This window comes from Mastomys coucha, unplaced genomic scaffold (genome assembly GCF_008632895.1).
Source record: "Mastomys coucha isolate ucsf_1 unplaced genomic scaffold, UCSF_Mcou_1 pScaffold11, whole genome shotgun sequence".
Taxonomy (NCBI): Eukaryota; Metazoa; Chordata; class Mammalia; order Rodentia; family Muridae; genus Mastomys; species Mastomys coucha.
Genome location: NW_022196893.1, coordinates 15,262,822 through 15,280,373, shown reverse-complemented (window position 1 = coordinate 15,280,373; position 17,552 = coordinate 15,262,822).

Genomic DNA, 17,552 nt, shown 5'->3' with positions numbered 1-17,552 from the left:
ATCATGGAGTCAGTTGTGCTAAGGTCTGGGACCTTACAGTTCAGTCGATTCCTATGTGTAACTAGCTATAACCCAGGCAAAGGGGAGACCATAGGTCACTGGGGCCACTAGGGCACATGGGAAACCTGAGCTTGCCAGGCGAGTACTGTCTCAGAATACCTTCGTAAATGCCTTCGGGTGAATACCTCACTCTTTCAAACCAGAAACTAAGGGAGCACTCCTCATTCCCAAGTCCTTCTGCCTCCACTTCCACATCTTCTAAAGAACTCTGGAATCTAGTCGATCACTCTCAGTTAAGTGTGTGAGTGGGGGTGAGGATGGAGAGGGAGTGGTGGCTGAGAAGGAAGAGAGTAACGTGTGGGATGTAGGTATGTCAGAGATGCTCCCATGAAAGGAGGAGAGTGGTTAGTGCAAAGGTCCTGAGGCAGTAGAGTGCTTAGCCAAGGGCCCATCAAGCTGAAGACAGGAGACCACATCCCAGCCCAGCCCAGGACTTGGTTTCTCCAGAGCCCAATCCCTTCTCCTCCATGCCCCCTGGTGTCAGCAGAAGCTTCAGATCCCAATCCTGGGTCCCATGCTAGCCCCAGCGGCTATTGTCTATACACTCTGAGCATGGTCTACACCAGCCAGTCTCTTGAGTTTCATTATTGAGATCGCTTTATGTAATAATATCATGTAACCCGTGGGCAGAGAGCTGAAGAAAGTCCCAGAAATAATGAAACAAAGCCCACAGCTGCGTGGGAATCAGATCCCCTTGCTAGAGAAACCACGAAGGAATCTGTAGACTTCCCTTGTGTCCTCTGGCCTCACCTTAATTACCAGCAAGCATCCCTCTCCTGCTATGGGTTACTCTGTGTTTAGATTCACAGGTGCTGATAAATGAAAAGAGAAGGTGTTAGTGCTGAGTGAGAGCCACCTGCCCGGGCTCCACCCAGGTTCCAGAGCCTCAGGCAATTGCTGCCCTCAAAGTGGTCCCCGAGGGTATATCTATTCATCTGCTGGCTTGTCCCTAAAGCTTATGAGAGGCACACACAGACTTACACCAGTGCCTACCCACTCTGAAGATCAAACCTAGATCAAAGGGTGAGTTGTAACAAGGATGAAAAGCAAGTTGTCACTGGGCTAAGTGACTGATGACAAGAGGAAAGGTACAGATGGGAAGACATCCTGGAGTGAGTGAGCCGTGCCGGGGGCCTGATGAGACACTGGCATCTTGGGAAGGCTCCGAAAAGCCAATCCAGTTAACCCTAGGTTGGAACTTTTTTTTTTTTTTTTTTTTTTTTAAGAAAGAGGGAGCCTGTGAGTTGGCTTGGTGCCACACAGGGAACATGGAGGGCTGAGTAGCCAGGTAGGTATACCATCACTCTCATACCCTTTCCTTGGATTCCCCAATCTGCCCAGTGGAACAGTTAGAAACAGTTGGCTGAAGAAGTCCCCTACCCTGAGACCTCTGCTGGCTGTGACCTGCCGCCATCAATGCAGGCTTCCAGAGAGCCCACCTTTACTAACGGCTCTGAAATGCTGTAACTCCCCTTCTAGCCCACCACCCATCAGAGGTAGTGGGAAAGAAAGGTTATTAGGACACGGGGAAAGTGGAACTGTTTAGCAATTGTTCTTCAGAATGAATCCCATCTGCACTGTCAGGAAATCGGCAGTTCAGTTCACAGGGATCAGCAGCGGGAGCTCGAACCACTCTCAAACACTTCACGGATACACCAGCAGTCCAGTTCAGTAGTGTCCAGATAGCAAACAAGAATCAGCAGCAGTGGCACGACCTAGCAGAAACAGCCAGGCCTCTGCCGAATTGGCACGAGTCAGCAGGAGCGAACAAGACCAGCAGGGACCCCAGGAGAAGTTCTCTGCTGTACTTCTTTCAATAAAGTGAAGATCAGGGAAGACTCAGACCAATGAAGCTTTGCAAAGCTAGCTACACAAGCAACCCTCCGTCACTGTCCTTTGAGTCCTATTTATACCCCCTCTAAACATCATGTGCCCGCCACAGGTCTTGCTTCACCACATGAGTCTCTGTCTTAGCAAAACTCCACATGAGTTTGTATCAGCTCACACCACTCTACCAACAACCCTGAGACCCGGGAAGTGGCAAGAAGCCAACAGAAGTTTTTTGGTGTTTCTCTCTATGGAGTTGTGACAACTCCATAGAGCTCAGCTACACAACATAAGGTGGACCAATATGTGTGTGTGTGATTATCAAAGAAGCCTTCATCATGAGTCCTTTCACCTGTGTCTGCTTCAGGAAAACACTCCTTCACGTGTTTGCCCCAGCAAAACGCCCTCTGACACAACTGAATTTCCAAAGAAACCAGAACTTTCCACTTCACCTCCATGTTTTCCCCGTTGGCATCCCTGGGCCTCCTCATTCCCAGAAGCCTTCTGGGGCATTTCTGTTGCAGGTAGATAGAACAGGGCCAATTTCTGCATTAGAAAAGGTAGAGTGGGCAGGGCTACAGTCAGTGCATTACCCCTCGGGCCAGCATGAAGAAAGGTCTCTTGCTTCCATTTAGGATGCTGACATTTTCTCTGTTTTGTTCACAGACTCTTCTGAAGGGCCAACCTAAGTCACTCACTGCCCAGCCTATAGCTGAGTTCCAGATACAGAGCTCCAACAGGGACTGGGGACCAGGGTGCAGAGCAGGGGGGTGGGGTGAGTTGTAGGGTCTGAATTTGTCGCCAGTGGGGCTATACCACTGCAAGGTGAAATCCTAGGACAGTCCCTGACCCACACATGTGTACGTGTGCTGTGATGTCCCTAAGCAGAGGCCCAGAGGATGTTCAACAGCCTCTAGGAATGGGAAGCCTCCTACCAGGAGTGGCAGCCAGTGCCAGTGCGGATGGTCTTTTCCAGCTCAGAAAGTAATTGTTGGGGCTCTTATTCTGGAACATCCCCAGAGTTCCCCTATTCTCAAACACAGTGAGCAAGGGCCACTTTCTGTTCTGCAAACATCATCACCAAAACAGCTGCCCCATGAGGCAGCAGGAGTTGTCCACTGAGTTGAAAACACCTACCATAATGACATGCACACAAATGACATGCACGCATACATCCCCTTTTGATGTGGGACGGAAGTCTAAGAGAGGTGCAGGGACTCCTCCAAAGTCACCAGGAACCAGACTGCCCAACCAGAGATTTTCTTTGGGCCCAGGGCTTGGGGAAGCCCTCAGCTAGTAGCCCTTCCTGTTTCTGCAAGTGGATATGGGAGGTCTAAGTCAAGCATGCAGCTTGCAAGGCTGGACAGTGGCAGGTCTGCATGGGGGCCGAGTGGGGACTCCCATCCTCAGGTCACTCAATGGGAGCAGAATCGAGGTGGTAGGAAGTCACACCCTGAAGCCAGGCAAGGCCAGGTTCTGCTGGACTAAAGGTCACTCCCTCATAAGTGGCAGAAGGATGTCCTTATCCTCCAGAGACTTCAGAAATAACAGCCAGGTGCTGGCTCAGCACATTTGAAGGTGGCCTCTCTTGTCTCTCCACAGCTGGCAGGGCTTAGCCGTGTGCCCAGAGCCTCCAGCAGCAGCTGTCCACACTGTGGGGGGACACAACACACAGCAGGGGTGGGTAATGGGACTGCTGTGTCCCAGGCCAGCTTCAGATCCTCGAGCTGTAGAACAATGTCACCTTCTACTCTGGAGAGGCAGTTGACTTTGGCTGGGATACTCTGACAGAAGACTCAGGCAGTAGGTTTGCTCTGCTCCAGAAGGAAGGATGCTCAAGGCTTAGCAACTGGCACAGGTGAACAGCCAGGTGACAGTGGGGCCCACTAGGCCCTGTGTCTTGTCCAGTTTGCCGTCATTTAGACATGATCCGTGATCCCACCATTTGGTCACTATTCTTCAATAGAATGGCCTGGACCATGTCTTGGGATAGTCCATGCTCGCTGGGGTGTCCATCCCTCCGGCATCTCACGAATATTTGTCAGATGTAACCATGTGTCCCTGGGGAAGCAGGGAAGCTGGGGTCTTATTTCCCAGAAGCCCACCATTTGGTGGGGAAGGCAGCCATATCGTAGCCCAATGTGGATGGTATATGGTGCAGACCTATAATGTCAGCTACTCAAGAAAGAGGTCGAGACAGAGACAGGCAAGTTTCAGGTTGTCCTGGGATACATAGAAAGTGGAAGGACAATCTGAAGAATTTAGTAAGAGCCTGTTTCTAAATAAAAAATAAAAACAAGGCTGGGGCTGGGGCTCATGGTGGAATACTTTCTTAGCATGTGCAAAACCCTGGCTTTGGGTCCCAGTACTGTGATAATAGCAACAAACACGCAGACTGCTGCTTCTCTTGGTTATGACACAGGACACAGCACAAGCTGCCATACTCCACTCTCCTGTGTGGCTGCGGCAGCTTTTTAAGCTACAGAAGAAGCTAAGGTCACCACCAGGTGCTGGCCATAGGTCGTGGATGGGAGAGAGGCTGCACTGATTTTAAATGGTGATGGCAGCTATGCCAGGAGATGGAGTGGCAAGAAACTGCAGCACACCACCAGTGTTTTTGTTTTGTTTTGTTTTGTTTTTGGTGCATTTCTCTCTACAGAGTCCCAACAAATGCAGCTCAACTATACAATGTAGGGTGGACCAATACTTATTGGTCATTATTGAAGAGTCCTTCATCACGTGTCCTTTCATGTACTTGCTTTAACCATAACATCCTTTCTCCTGTGTCTGCTTCATCTAAACGTTCCTTCATGAGTCTGCCTTAGCTTTTTGCCTGTGTCCACTTCAATGAAATGTGTCCTTCATGTGTCTCCATCCAACCAACTTTCCAAAGAACCCTTATGTTTCCATTTCACCTTCCTTCCATCCATCCATCCATCCATCCACCCACCTTTCCATACATCATCTGTTCATCCATCTACCTTTCCATCCAACCATCTATCCATCCATCCATCCATCCACCCACCCATCTTTTCATCCATCCATCCACCCACTCTCCCACCCACCTATCCACCAATACACACACGCCTTTGTATCCACCCACCCACCTACTCATCTATTCACCTACATATCCATCTTCCTAATGACCATTTACTCATTCCTGAAACCCCCTACTCATACACATCACCTTCCGGATACCCATTGGTCATCATTTCCACGAATGTACAGACATGGAAATCTGAACCCACAGTGAGGCCTCTCAGTGTAGTCAGGGAAGCCCGGCCTCACCACTCTAAGGACAGAAGGAAGCTGCAAAGTATGAGGCCACACCGAGTAGACTCGCCAGGTCTGGTAGGCTTTCTGGAAGAGGGAAGTTTTGTGTTTCTGTTGTCCCCCTGAGCAGATCCAGTGACTTGCAGGAACTCTATTCCAAGTATTTTTCTAGTGGCTGCAGAGATCTGGAGGCAGTGATTTTTTTTTTTTTTTTTTTTTTTTTTTTGTATTTTTGAGACAGGGTTTCTCTGTGTAGCCCTGGCTGTCCTGGAACTCACTCTGTAGACCAGGCTGGCCTTGAACTCAGAAATCTGCCTGCCTCTGCCTCCCAAGTGCTGAGATTAAAGGCGTGTGCCACCAAACTGCCCAGCATGGAGGAGGCAGTGATCTTGTGGATGTATAAAAATAACATGGTACACTGACACCTCTGCTGGATCCCCCCAGCCCACCTGTGTGTTTGTGGGGAAGCCAGAAGGCTGAAGAGAGAGAATCCTGACACTGTATGAAGTTCATTACAGCTCTTTTACAAAAAAAAGACTTCACATGTCGTTATCTGCCGAGGGGAAGAGTCTTAGCATCTGCGGTGTGGGGAGAAGTAATTAAACTTGGGGGTCCATTCAAAGGGAGAGGCCGAAAGTGTGAGGCCAGCAGCAAGTGTGCTCGCTAATAAACCACCAGCATTGAGTTGCACAATGGCTAGACTATGCAGGACGGCCTGGGAGCTTTGAGGGTTGCCACGTGCTTCTTCTGTGAGGAGTCACTGAGCCTGGACCTGCGTGGACACTCTGAAGCCTGGCACACACAGATCCCTGTGACTCAGGCAATGCTGGGGGCACTGAGTCCTCAGGGAACTCCTAATGGTGACATCTAAGCATAGACAGACTCCTTGCTTGGGACTGGAACAGGCAGAAGGCCTGAGGGATGCAGGTGCCCTTGAATGGAGTTTACAGGAATCAAATGGCTGAAGTAACCCAAGACTAACAATGGCTGGAGAAGAGGCTTAGCAAAGACATAGTGCTGGGTCCTGTGGCCTGGAGGACCCATCTTCACAAGGCTAGGAGGATACCTTCTGGTTGTAGAACAGCGGGTACACTGTAGGCCTTAACTGAGGTCAGTTGTGAGCACGAGAGTGATGCTTTGGAGCAGAGTTTCACAAATATCATCCGGCTGGATTTAATTGATAACTCAGGGGCCAGAGAATGGAGTTGGGGTAAGACTTGCCAACTACCACAGGCTCCTGTGGCACCTGTGAGTACCAAAGGGGAGCGTGTGGAAGTGGTAGCTGAGAGATGAGAGCTGGAAGCCAAAGAAGATCTTTGCTCAGTTGGACCAATATGCTGGTGATGGGGAGCAAGCCTGAGGAGGCAAGGGTGGGTCCCTCCTGTCATTCTCAGACCAACTCCCAGTCCCCACGCCACTGCACAAACCTCCTGCTTTGAGTTCCAACTCCAGTTTCGGGAAGGGACCTTGGGGAGGCTCTTCAGCCTTTCTGACACCCATTGGGGAGGTCCTGGGCATCCCTACTCCTCCCCCACCTTTCCTGTTGCTTCTGCTGCCTCTCCCGCTATGCCAGGTTCTGCTGCAGAGCCCCTACACTGGGCAAGGTTGTCTCTCATAGGGAGGGGAGGATCTTGGCTCTACAACTATGAGAGTTAATCTTCATTGTTGGGCTGGTGAGATGGCTCAGCGGTTAAGAGCACTGACTGCTCTTCTAGAGGTCCTGAGTTCAATTCCCAGCAACCACATGGTGGCTCACAACCATCTGTAATGGGAATCTGATGTCCTCTTCTGAAGATAGCAACAGTGTACTAACATACATTAAATAAATAAATAAATAAATAAATAAATAAATATCTTCATTGCCAATCTGACTAGATTGGAAAGACACACAGAAGCACAGCCCTGGGTGTGTTTGTGAAAGTTTCCCAAAGATTTCACTGAGAAAGCTCACCCTGGATGTGGGAGGCACCATCTCATGGGCTTGAGTCCCTGAATGGATGGATGGATGGATGGATGAATGAATGAATGAATGAAGTGAGATGAGCACCAGCATTTCTTTCCTCTGTGCTTCCTGACTGCAGATACCATGTGACTCACTGCCCCACACTCCTGCTGCCTTCTCCGCCATCACAGAGTCTGTCCTTTCTTTTTTTTTAAAAAAAAATATTTATTTACTTATTTTATGTATATGAGTATACTGTAGCTGTACAGATGGCTGTGAGCCCCACTAGCTCCAGCCCCAAGATTTATTTATTATTATATGTAAGTACACTGTAGCTGTCTTCAGACACACCTGAAGAGGGTGTCAGATCTCATTACAGATGGTTGTGAGCCACCATGTGGTTGCTGGGATTTGAATTCAGTACCTTCGGAAGAGCAGTCAGTGCTCTTACCTGCTGAGCCATCTCTCCAGCCCCCAGTCTGTCCTTTCTTAAACCACAAGGTTCCCTCCCTTTCGTTTTCCCTCCCTCCATTTCTTCACCTGATTCCTTTCAAGTATTTGGTCAGAGCCACAAGGAAAGTGCCTAAAATAGAAAATTGTCACTAAGAAGTAGGGCTTTGATAAACCCGAGCCCTGAGCATGAGGTTTTCAGGGTTTGTGAATGGGTTTGTGGGAGAGGTGTGGAGGAGTTTGGAGCTATAGGCTAAGAAGCTCTAGAGGGAGCTGTAAGCTGAGCCTAGTGGGATCTTACAGTTTCAGAGGGCCAGTGGGACGCTATCGGGAACTGTGCTAGAGCCCATATATTAGGCAAAGAATCCAGCTTCATTCTACCTGCGTTCTGAGAACTTGCATAAGACTGGACTCAAAAGTAAAGGGTGGATTTGTTAGATGGGGAAATTGCCAGACAGCAGAGTGCCAGGGCGTGTCATGGTAATTGCTCAACATTTCTATGCAGGTCTATAATAACAGAAAGTAACCTATGCATGAGAAAGAATGGGGAAACCTACAATTTGGCAAAGAGGAGAGAAAGAGAGAGCTCACAATACAGACAAGAAGGCTCAGGGACTCCCTGGAAAGAGCGCCCTCCCCCCAGGTCAAGGCTTCACCCATTAAAGGCTCCAGTAGAAATGCAAATTCATTTGAAAGGAGGAGATCCTAAGCTGAGGTGGCCCCCACAGGGCTCCCCACTCCAGAGTCAGCCTTGAAGACAAGTGTAGATCATGTCGTCAAAGGGGCTGGGGCTATATCTCCAGCTGGCAGCATGGCCCAGATGTTTTTACAGGCATGAAAGATATAAAAGTAAAGGCATTACAAAGGCTTCCATGGAGATTCCAGAAAGCCACTTAGATTAGGATCAGGGTCCTTGCAAGAAGGGCCTGAGAGGCCATTGCATGAAGCTGTGAAGATGAAGTCTAGATTGCCACAAAGATCCCTGGATATTGGAGATGCTAGGACCATGGAGCATCCACTGAGGAAAGCTACAGGCACAGAGTGAAGGTGGCCCAGCAGAGGGGTCAGACATGCTTAGGTGGTCTAGAGGGTCTTAGGCTAGCTAGAGGGGCAGGGGTGGCCCAAGGGTGTTGGCATACAGAGAATTCCATCCTGAGTCCCAGATGCCAGATATGGATCTGCAGTGTGTGGCTCACTGGATCGGAGTCTTGCTTGCATCTGGCCTTCCTTGCTGGGTTCCCACTCCTCCCTTTTGGAATGAGAACATTCATTCTATAACACTGTTAGAAATCTGTAACTAGCTTTCATAGGGGTTCATGGGTAGGAGACTGCCTGGGTCTCAGAAGCACTTTGTGGTTTTGAGCGGTGTTTTAAACTTGTAAAGTTTATGGGGGACTTTCAGAGATGGACAAACTGCGTCTTCCATTTCGCAGGTGAAGGGAGATTTTATGGGCTAGGGCAGAATGCTGTTTTATACAGTGATGTGTTTGTGTCAAGTCTGTGAGGGGTGAGATGCAACAGCTCATCTCCACAGTCAAGTTTGACTGGATTCAGAATCGCCATGGAGACGCACCCCTGAGTTTGTCTCTTGGAGTGTTTCCAGAGAGGTTTCACTGAAGAGGGAGGGCCCATCTTGAATGTGAGCAGTCCCATCCCCTGGTTCTGAGCTGAATGAAGAGAGCAGGCTGAACACCAGCATTTCTCTCTCTCTCAGCTTCCCATGGGAACAGAGTGAGCATCTGCCTCACATTCCTGCCTCTGTGCCTTTGTTGCCTTGATGGACTGGACTCTCAAACTGTGAGCCACATCAAATCCTTTGTTAAATTGCTTTTGTTGGGCCCTGGTCATGGCAACAAGAAAGTGTGCCGGGCCGTGGCCCAGAGCATGCTGTTTCTCAGCCTTGGCTTGTTTGTGAAGAGGGAGTGGCAGCAGTGGAGGCCACTTCACGGAAGTGCAGGTGACATCTGGCTCCTGCTTGAGTGGTACCCAATATATGGCCCAAATAGCAGCTTTGGCTATGGCCACAAAAAAAGGTGAAGACATTTTGTTCTGTGGCAGCATCCACCGCATAGGATTATGGCAGTGGGAAAGCTCCTGTCATCTAGTGACACTACAGGCAGCAAGGTCCCCATGGATCTGTAGTACTTAGAATAGTGAGCATGCGGCCAGTGTGTAGCTGGGGTCCGGGCCCTGGGTGGTGGCCGTGAGTGGCTGTGTAACTAGCCCTGCCTGACTTGACACTGTTCTCCTGGATCGTGCACTCTCTGCTCATGAAGGAAAAGTTGATAGGGGCCAGCAACCGCCTCGCCCTTTCTGTGCTGATGACATCTCTTGACGACATCGTTTGTACCTTATGCTTGAGTCACCCTAGTGTGGATTTGCTCACTGTGACCCTGGGAGCAACAGGTTCCCCATGGGACATTTGCACTGTGACATGCCCTTGTTCTTAGTGGCATCCCTGTCATCAAGGGACATATGGCCATATTGTCACCGATGGTAAGGCCGACACATAACCCTCCACACAGGGCATGAGCCTCAACATAGCTGGGGATGGTGATGGCCGGCAGCATCCGTGCCTCTTGCCAAGGCCTCTGGTAGATAGATATAGCCACATCTCAGGGGTCTCCGGGAAGAGGAATCGAGGAGTTTGTTTCCAAGATGAGCTCTCTGAGGAGGAAAGCGACTCATCCCAAGTGGCATGTTCCTCGTAAGCGGCAGACCCAGAGGCCTTGGTTCACTTTGTACCTGTTATATCTCCAAAGGATGCGGAGGGAGCATGGCACCTCAAAGCAGGGTAGCCTGAGGCAAATCCCCAAGGGCTCCTCCTCAGCTTCCTCAGTTAGAGTCACAGCCTCACTGATGGGCTCTAACTCTGGGTTCCATCTTGGCAGGTAGTTTCAGGATGCTCCCATAGTGCTTTGGGGCAGAAGTCAACCTGCCTTCTTTAGCCTGGAATTCGGTAGTCAAAGGAGACTGGGCGCCAACCGTGAATGAATCTGTCCACACAGCTCTGGGCCCTTGCAAAGGTTGGGTGGGGAGGGCTAGGTAAGGGCACCTCTAGGCCTCCAGGGTAGGGCTCCCCTGTTCTCTACACAAAAGACGCTGCTGTGATTTAAAACGGCGCAGGTGCCGTCTTCCGACTACCAGCTGTGAGACCTTCAGAGATAGTTAACCTTCCTGGTCCTCTCTAGTCTTTGTATGCACAACCAATATCTTGTTCTTGGTGGGCCAGTGAGATTCATGAGGAAACCTGTGCAGGGACCCAGCCTCTGAACAGCTGCATTTCCTTTCATTCTCCTGTTCCAAAGGAACTGGAGCTGAGCTGGTGGGTCAGCTAGGAAAACCCTCTGACATGACCTGTAGGTGTCCCTAAACCCTTGGCCATGACACACCCTCCCTCGGCCTCCCACTCCACAACTCATCAGACCTTTTGTACGTTTAGAATCTTAATGTATGTGAGCTACTGTGGCTGGCCAGTGGTCAGATGGCCTGGACCGTGACTGTGCCCTGCTGCCCAGCCCATGGCTGGCTCTCTACCAGGAGCCTTCCTGGAACAGAATCCAAGCCCTTTGCTCCCTGGGCTGTGCTCTCCCTGGGCTGTGTGTTAACACCATTTTCCAGTGATGACAGTGTCTGGGAAAGCCAAGCCAACAGTTTAGTTTGTTAGATGAACTTGGAACCCTGTAGGACCCCAGGGCTTATGCCATGGAACCCTGCATGGCCTATATCCTGCATCTCCATGCCTGGACAGAGCTATCCAGACACCATCAAGGGTGAGCTCGCCAGAACCTTGCACTGTTGGTGGGCAGGTGAGCATGGAACAACCTGGGAAACTGAGGCCTGGAAGACAGAGACAGGCATGGCCCCATTCAAGGGCCTTCTACTCTGTCAAGGGTAGCAGCCTGGAGTGGGAGTGGCGGTTGTGTGGCACTGTCCTCTTAACCTCTCTGGGCTTGCTTTGTTCTCTTACAGAAACTCAGAAGTGACAGTTGTGAAGATTTGGGGGGAGCATCTGAGTGGTACTGGGGGACCATATCGCCTTCTCTGGCTTCATTTAAACAGACATGCTAGTGAGCCCACCCTCTCAACCTAACCTAGAGGACAATTTCCTGCCCCAACAAACAGGCCAGAGAGAAGGGCAGAGTGTCATCTTGTTGTGTGAGGCCACACAGTCCAGCCAAGACCCCTGTCCTGGTCACTAATGCCTTGCTCAGCCCTTGCAGAATGGACAACCGGCTTGGAGAGCAAGGCCCCTCAGTCTAATCTTCCAGGACAGAACCCCCAAATCCAGAAGCGATATCTCAGGCCATTGGGAATCCTCAGGTTGCCCCTCTTGCCCAGCATCTGAGCTGTGTAGCCTGGGTATGTTATATCATTTCTCTGAGCCCCAAAGTCTAAGCACCAGGTTGTCCCTGGCCCTGGTCCCTGTACTTCTCAAGGAGATTTGGTGAACTGGGAAGGTTCCTGCTTGAGCCAGGGCTACAATTAGTCTTATGCTGGCACAGGGATTCTGGGTCTGCGGAGAAGAGTCGAGGCTGGTGGTGGTGGGAGGTCAGGCTCTCTGTCGAGCCAGCTGACGGATACCCTTTTCATTTTTGTGGTCTCTGCTTTGGGTCTGTGCTGGTTCTGTGGGAAGAGAAGTCGGATTGTGAGAGCCACCTGCGGTAGAGAATACAAACCCACGTGGACCAAATGAAAGAGGTTACCACTGCTGATACAAACACCCCAAGGCCTGGGCTGGCCTCCCTTCCTCTGTCAGCACAGTTCCCTGCTGGGAATAAGCAGTGAGAGGCAGAGCTTTGGGAGACCCTAGCTGACACAGGGTGAGCTGTGACTCAGGCCCAGGGTTCAGAGTGTCACCAAAGCCTGAATGGAATCCCACACCTTGGCTTGTCCCTATCGTCAGCTTGTCACCTGGGAAGTTATTTGTGAAGACAGGCTGTAACAACACCTTCCCTGGGCTTGTAACAAATTGATGTCCTTTCTATCCTGAGAACGGAACCTGGTACTTCTTGGGTATATGTTGGGGGGATGGGACAGAGAACTATCAGTGATGACACAGATGGGGAAACTGAGGCATGACACTAACCCCTAGGGGCTCTTGCTTTTCAGTTTGGGGCAATGAAATGGGTGGCCTGTCCCTTGGCTCCCTAACTAACCCTAGAGGCAGGTACACCTTGGTAGCTTTATGTCCCACATAGCAGGGCCTGACTTAGTCACCACAGTAAACTGGGAGCCTGAGGGCCCTTGCTACTGTGTCGGAACTGACAGGGCCAGGGCCTTAGCTTCCCAGGATAAACACCAGACCAGGGCCCATGCCACTCAGCAGGCTAGACCACAGGCCTGCAAAGCAAGGGGACAGACAGGTCAGATCTGTACTGATCCCAGGAAAGTTGAACTATCAGGCAGGATCTCTGTAGAAGCTACAGGCATGAGTATGCTGGTTAGAAAGACCACCAGCATCCCTTTGTGGCCTTGTGGTCAACGGACTCCTCCAAGTACTTATTCCAGCAAAGAAAGGTCTCTCACCTCTTGTGGATAAACAAGGCAACAGGTGCCCCCAGCCCCTCCATGAGAAGATCAGAAAGTCCCATGGAAAGTCCCCTGGTCCTGCATGTGTCTGAAGACAGAGCTGAGGCCTGATGGGCCTTATCCTTTCTTGGGGGTGGGGGATTAGGGATCTCCAGACCTCTTGAGCCCTGTTCTACATATACTGCCTGTACACTGGGGAATTGGGGCCCAACCTTTGAAGAGGAGGAAGGAAGAGACTAGACTGATGGTCCCTGGAAGGTGGGGCCACTCCCTGAAGGAAGTCTGGGGGGTGGGGGGATGACGACGAAGGGACATGTCACAGCTGGGGAGCCAGCTGGCTCTTGCCCCCTGGGGCTATGCCTCCCCCTCAGCCTTCCCCAGGAGGATTCCAGAGAGAACGGGGTGGAAAGCCTTATGCCCCCAACTTCTAATTAAATGGCAGCGATTTTGACGTGGCAGGTGATCTTCCCCGGGAAGCCTGGCTTTAAATTTAGCTTCCTCCCCAGCCAGCCCTTTGAAAAGGCTGCACTCCACGGAGAGAGCATGAGTCATCGCCAGGCCGGCCGCCTGCCGCTCGGCTTGCCTGCCCGGTGAGCAGTTGCTTTTGCGGGGGAGCAGGCCTCCCGAAGGCTGAGATGTAGTAAATAAGGCCGGAGGGTGAGGGTGGTGCTGGGGTGCAGAGCAGGGCTCCCCACTGCAGGTGCCGAGATGGGGTGAGAACAGCTGCTTGGTCAGCTGTGAAGAAACCAAGCCCACCTCCCAGCTCGCCTCCAGGTGGGGGAGGGGACTCAGCACAGATGTATTGATGGCTCCATGCATGACCCCCTAGCTAAGACTTGCCTCACCTGGTCCTCCCTGCTCTGGCAGCCCGTCTCTGCATACATAGGAGGAAAGGAAGCTGAGAAAGGCTCCTCTTCCCCCCTTGGCATCTCAGCCCCATTCCTGAGCCTGGGGTGGGTCCCTTGAGGGTTGGCAAGATACCTCAGTGGGTAAAGACCTTCCTGCCAAGCTGGACAGACCAAGTTTAATCCCTGGGACCCATGTAGTGATAGGAGAGAACTGACTCCGGAAAGTTGTCCTCCGACTCCACATGTGCACCGCAGAATTTGAGTATGTGTGCACATATATGTATGCACATACAAAATAAACAAATAGAATGTGATCAAAAGAAGGGAATGGACGATGGAGTGTGGCTCAGCTGGAAGAGTGTGTGCCCAGCATACGTATTTAGATTCTGTCCCCAGCAACACATAAACTGTGCATGGTGGTGCATGCCTATAATCCTAGGTGGAGGCAGGATGATCAGGAAGTTCAAGGTCAACCTGGGGAGTCTGAGCCCAGCATGGGCTACTTAAGATCCTATCTAAAATAATAGGAAAGGAAGGAAGGGAGAGAGGGAGAAAGAAAGGAAGAAAGGGAGGGAGGGAGAAAGAAAGGAAGGAAGGGAGGGAGGGAGAAAGAAAGGAAGGAAGGAAGGAAGAAAGGAAGAAAGGAAGGAAGGAAGGAAGGAAGAAAGGAAGGAAGGAAGGAAGAAATAGCTTTGAATGGGGTTGAGTCTAAGATACTGAGATGAAGAAGTTAACAGGGATAGGTGGGGTGGCCCCTGATACAGGCTGCACCACTGAAGGATACTGGGGTCACCTGGACTGAAGGTATAGCAAGGGCCCTCTCCTTGAGCCCGCTGAGAAATATGGCCTCAGACACACCTTGATCCAGGACAGCATAACTTCAGAACTGTGGGGAGTGGAATAGATTCGTTAGGCTTCCTAGTGTGTGGTCAATGTTAAAGCAACCACAGGGCACTGGGATGCAGAGGCAATGAAAAAAAAAAAAGGGGAAATGGGGTGGGGCCATGCAAATGAAAGGCCTCCTTCCCCTTAGAGGACAAGAAGGCATTGGCAGGACCAAGGACCCACTAAGCCAGCACTTGCTTGTTGGCCTAATAGGGCTGATGTGATGCGGTCTGGCATTAACCTTCTTGTTGGTCCTGGTGGTCATTCTATTTTACAAATGAGGAAGCTGAGGCTCAAGAAGGCTAAAGGATTTTGTTCAGGGTAGGGACACCTGGGCAGTGGGGTGTGGACAGAACGGGCCCTGTACCTGTGGAGAAAGTACGTGTGTAGGGAGGTATGAGGGACCTCACGTGCCCATGTTGACCTTAGTGTGCCTGGCACAGGCTGGCTGCAGAGGAGGAACCAGGGAGGAGCCAGGGGCAAGCCAAGGGCTTGGTTCCTGCAGAATTGGGCTGGCCAGAGGCAGGGAATCATCAGTCACTAGCTACCATGTCCACAGGTGCTTACACCCATTGCTTAACATCAGTGTTGGAGGGAGGGAGGGGCCACCTCCACCCAGAAGGCACTATATACAGATCCCCTCTCACCAAGGCAGCCTGGCTCACATGTAGGAACACACACAGACATGTCATGCATGGAGGCCACACAGAAGTGCCAAGCAAAGTGAGATGCCCATACATCCCATCCACCCCTTGTGTCCAAATATCTGCTGATACATCCCCCCAGATGCCATGATCTATGCCATGATATTCATCCAATTCACATCACCCATGTAGACACAGAAAATATGCTGCCACAGCCACAGCACACATACATACAAAGCAGGCTACATCCGTCTCCCTGCACACACCACATACACCATACACACATCCCATGACACCTAACACCCCCATCACACCACATACCCAAACACTCCATACCATGCCATATAACAATATACAGATGAGACTCACACACAAACATACAACACAGACACAACACACACAACACAAACCGAACAATACCAGCGCCTAACAGACACATATCAGATATCACACAGGGATTGCACACAGTGTGCCCCACGCTATACCCCACTTCTCCCAGCCTGCTCTGCTCCCTTGCTGTCCACACTAGAGTGTCTCTGGTCATGGCCCCACTGCAGAGACCTTGGGGCCAGGGTCTCAATGGGAGCCAGAGAGCCCAAATCTCACTAACCCTGCTCCTACCAAGACTTGAAGTTGCCTCCATTTGTCTGGTCCCCACACTGACGTAGAGTGAGACAGAGGGCTCAGAGGAGCACCTGCCATCTTTGGCCTCAGCTGAAGTAAGGTCTCCCTCAACTTCCTCTTTGGAAGGTTTGAATCATCAAGAAGGAACACTGAATTGCTCTGGTTTGTGTCCATGACCCCGAGTGCTGCAGAATCACACACACACACACACACACACACACACACACACACACACACGTGCACGCGCACGCATGCACGTCTTGTCCTCCCCCAGTTACTAAGTAGGCTCTGTCTCCCCTCTGGCCTGGTCTTACCTAACCTGGCAGCTTTGGTGCCCTGGCCATTGGCTGAAGTCGTTCCTATGGGCAGCCCAGGTCTCAGGTGGGTCCAGTAGGTTAGTCCAGGCTATATCCATGAAGGGAACCAGGGTCTGGGTGCTGTGACAGATGGGAACCAGGGCCCCTTCGTCTCCACAGGCTTGGGTGAGACAAAACACTGTCTCTCCCCAGCTGGCGTCTCCCTGAGCCCCTTACCCTCGAAAGCAGCATAGAGCCAGGTGAGTTCCAGCATTCCATGGGGTTCTAGAGCCTGCAGTGAAGGAGGAAGAAGGTCTGTTCTGGAAGAATCCCTCCATATCAGCGAGGCACCTGTGGAGGAGATGGAGATGCTCCAGCTTCGGTTTGAGCTTTGATTCTGCCCCTTATCAGCTGTGTGCCCCTGAGGTGTTTTCTCAATGTCTCTGAGCCTAGTTGTCTGTCTGCAGAGTTCAAAGGAACCACTCAGTGCCACGGCGAGAAGTTCAGTTCAGAGTATCAAAGGCTCTGCTCTGTTTTCCTTGAGGTTCTATTGAGATCTCAAAAGTCAAAGGTGACCCCGAAATGTGGGTGGTAGCAGTTGAGCCTGGAGGGGTGGACCTTGGGGGATCTGCCTTTCGGGATGCTCAAGAGTATATGCGCCTTCAGTGAACAGTGAAGAAGCTGTCCCAGGGGAGGACACATGCTCCCACGGGACTTTCCAAGGTTGTCCAAGCAATGGGGAAATATAGGCCCACTAGCTTGAGGATGGAGGCCAGTACCTCCTGGCCCTGCGGGTCAGCAATAAAATGGGGGTGAAGCCAGAACTAGGGGTGTGCTGGGGAGAATGAGACATGGGGTGAGGATTTAGACCCAGGTCTAGGAGGCTAGGGAAGCAGGGCTTCCCCACAATGAAACCTGCCCCTGCCCTTGACTGCCTACCTCAGGGGTGGCTGGCAGAATAGATCTCCCAGGCAGAGGCTGGGGAGGTGCACAGGGTGGGTGGGGCAGAGTGTCAATGACTGCATGGGGCAGGGATCTGTCCACCCGGAAGGAGAGGCTGCATCCCTTCAGGCAGTCGCTGGTGTCGGGAGTCTTTAGGAACAGGTACCAAGCTGGGGAGAAGAGATGGGGGGATTGAGGAGGATCCTCTGGTGGAGGTTGGGAAGGGGGG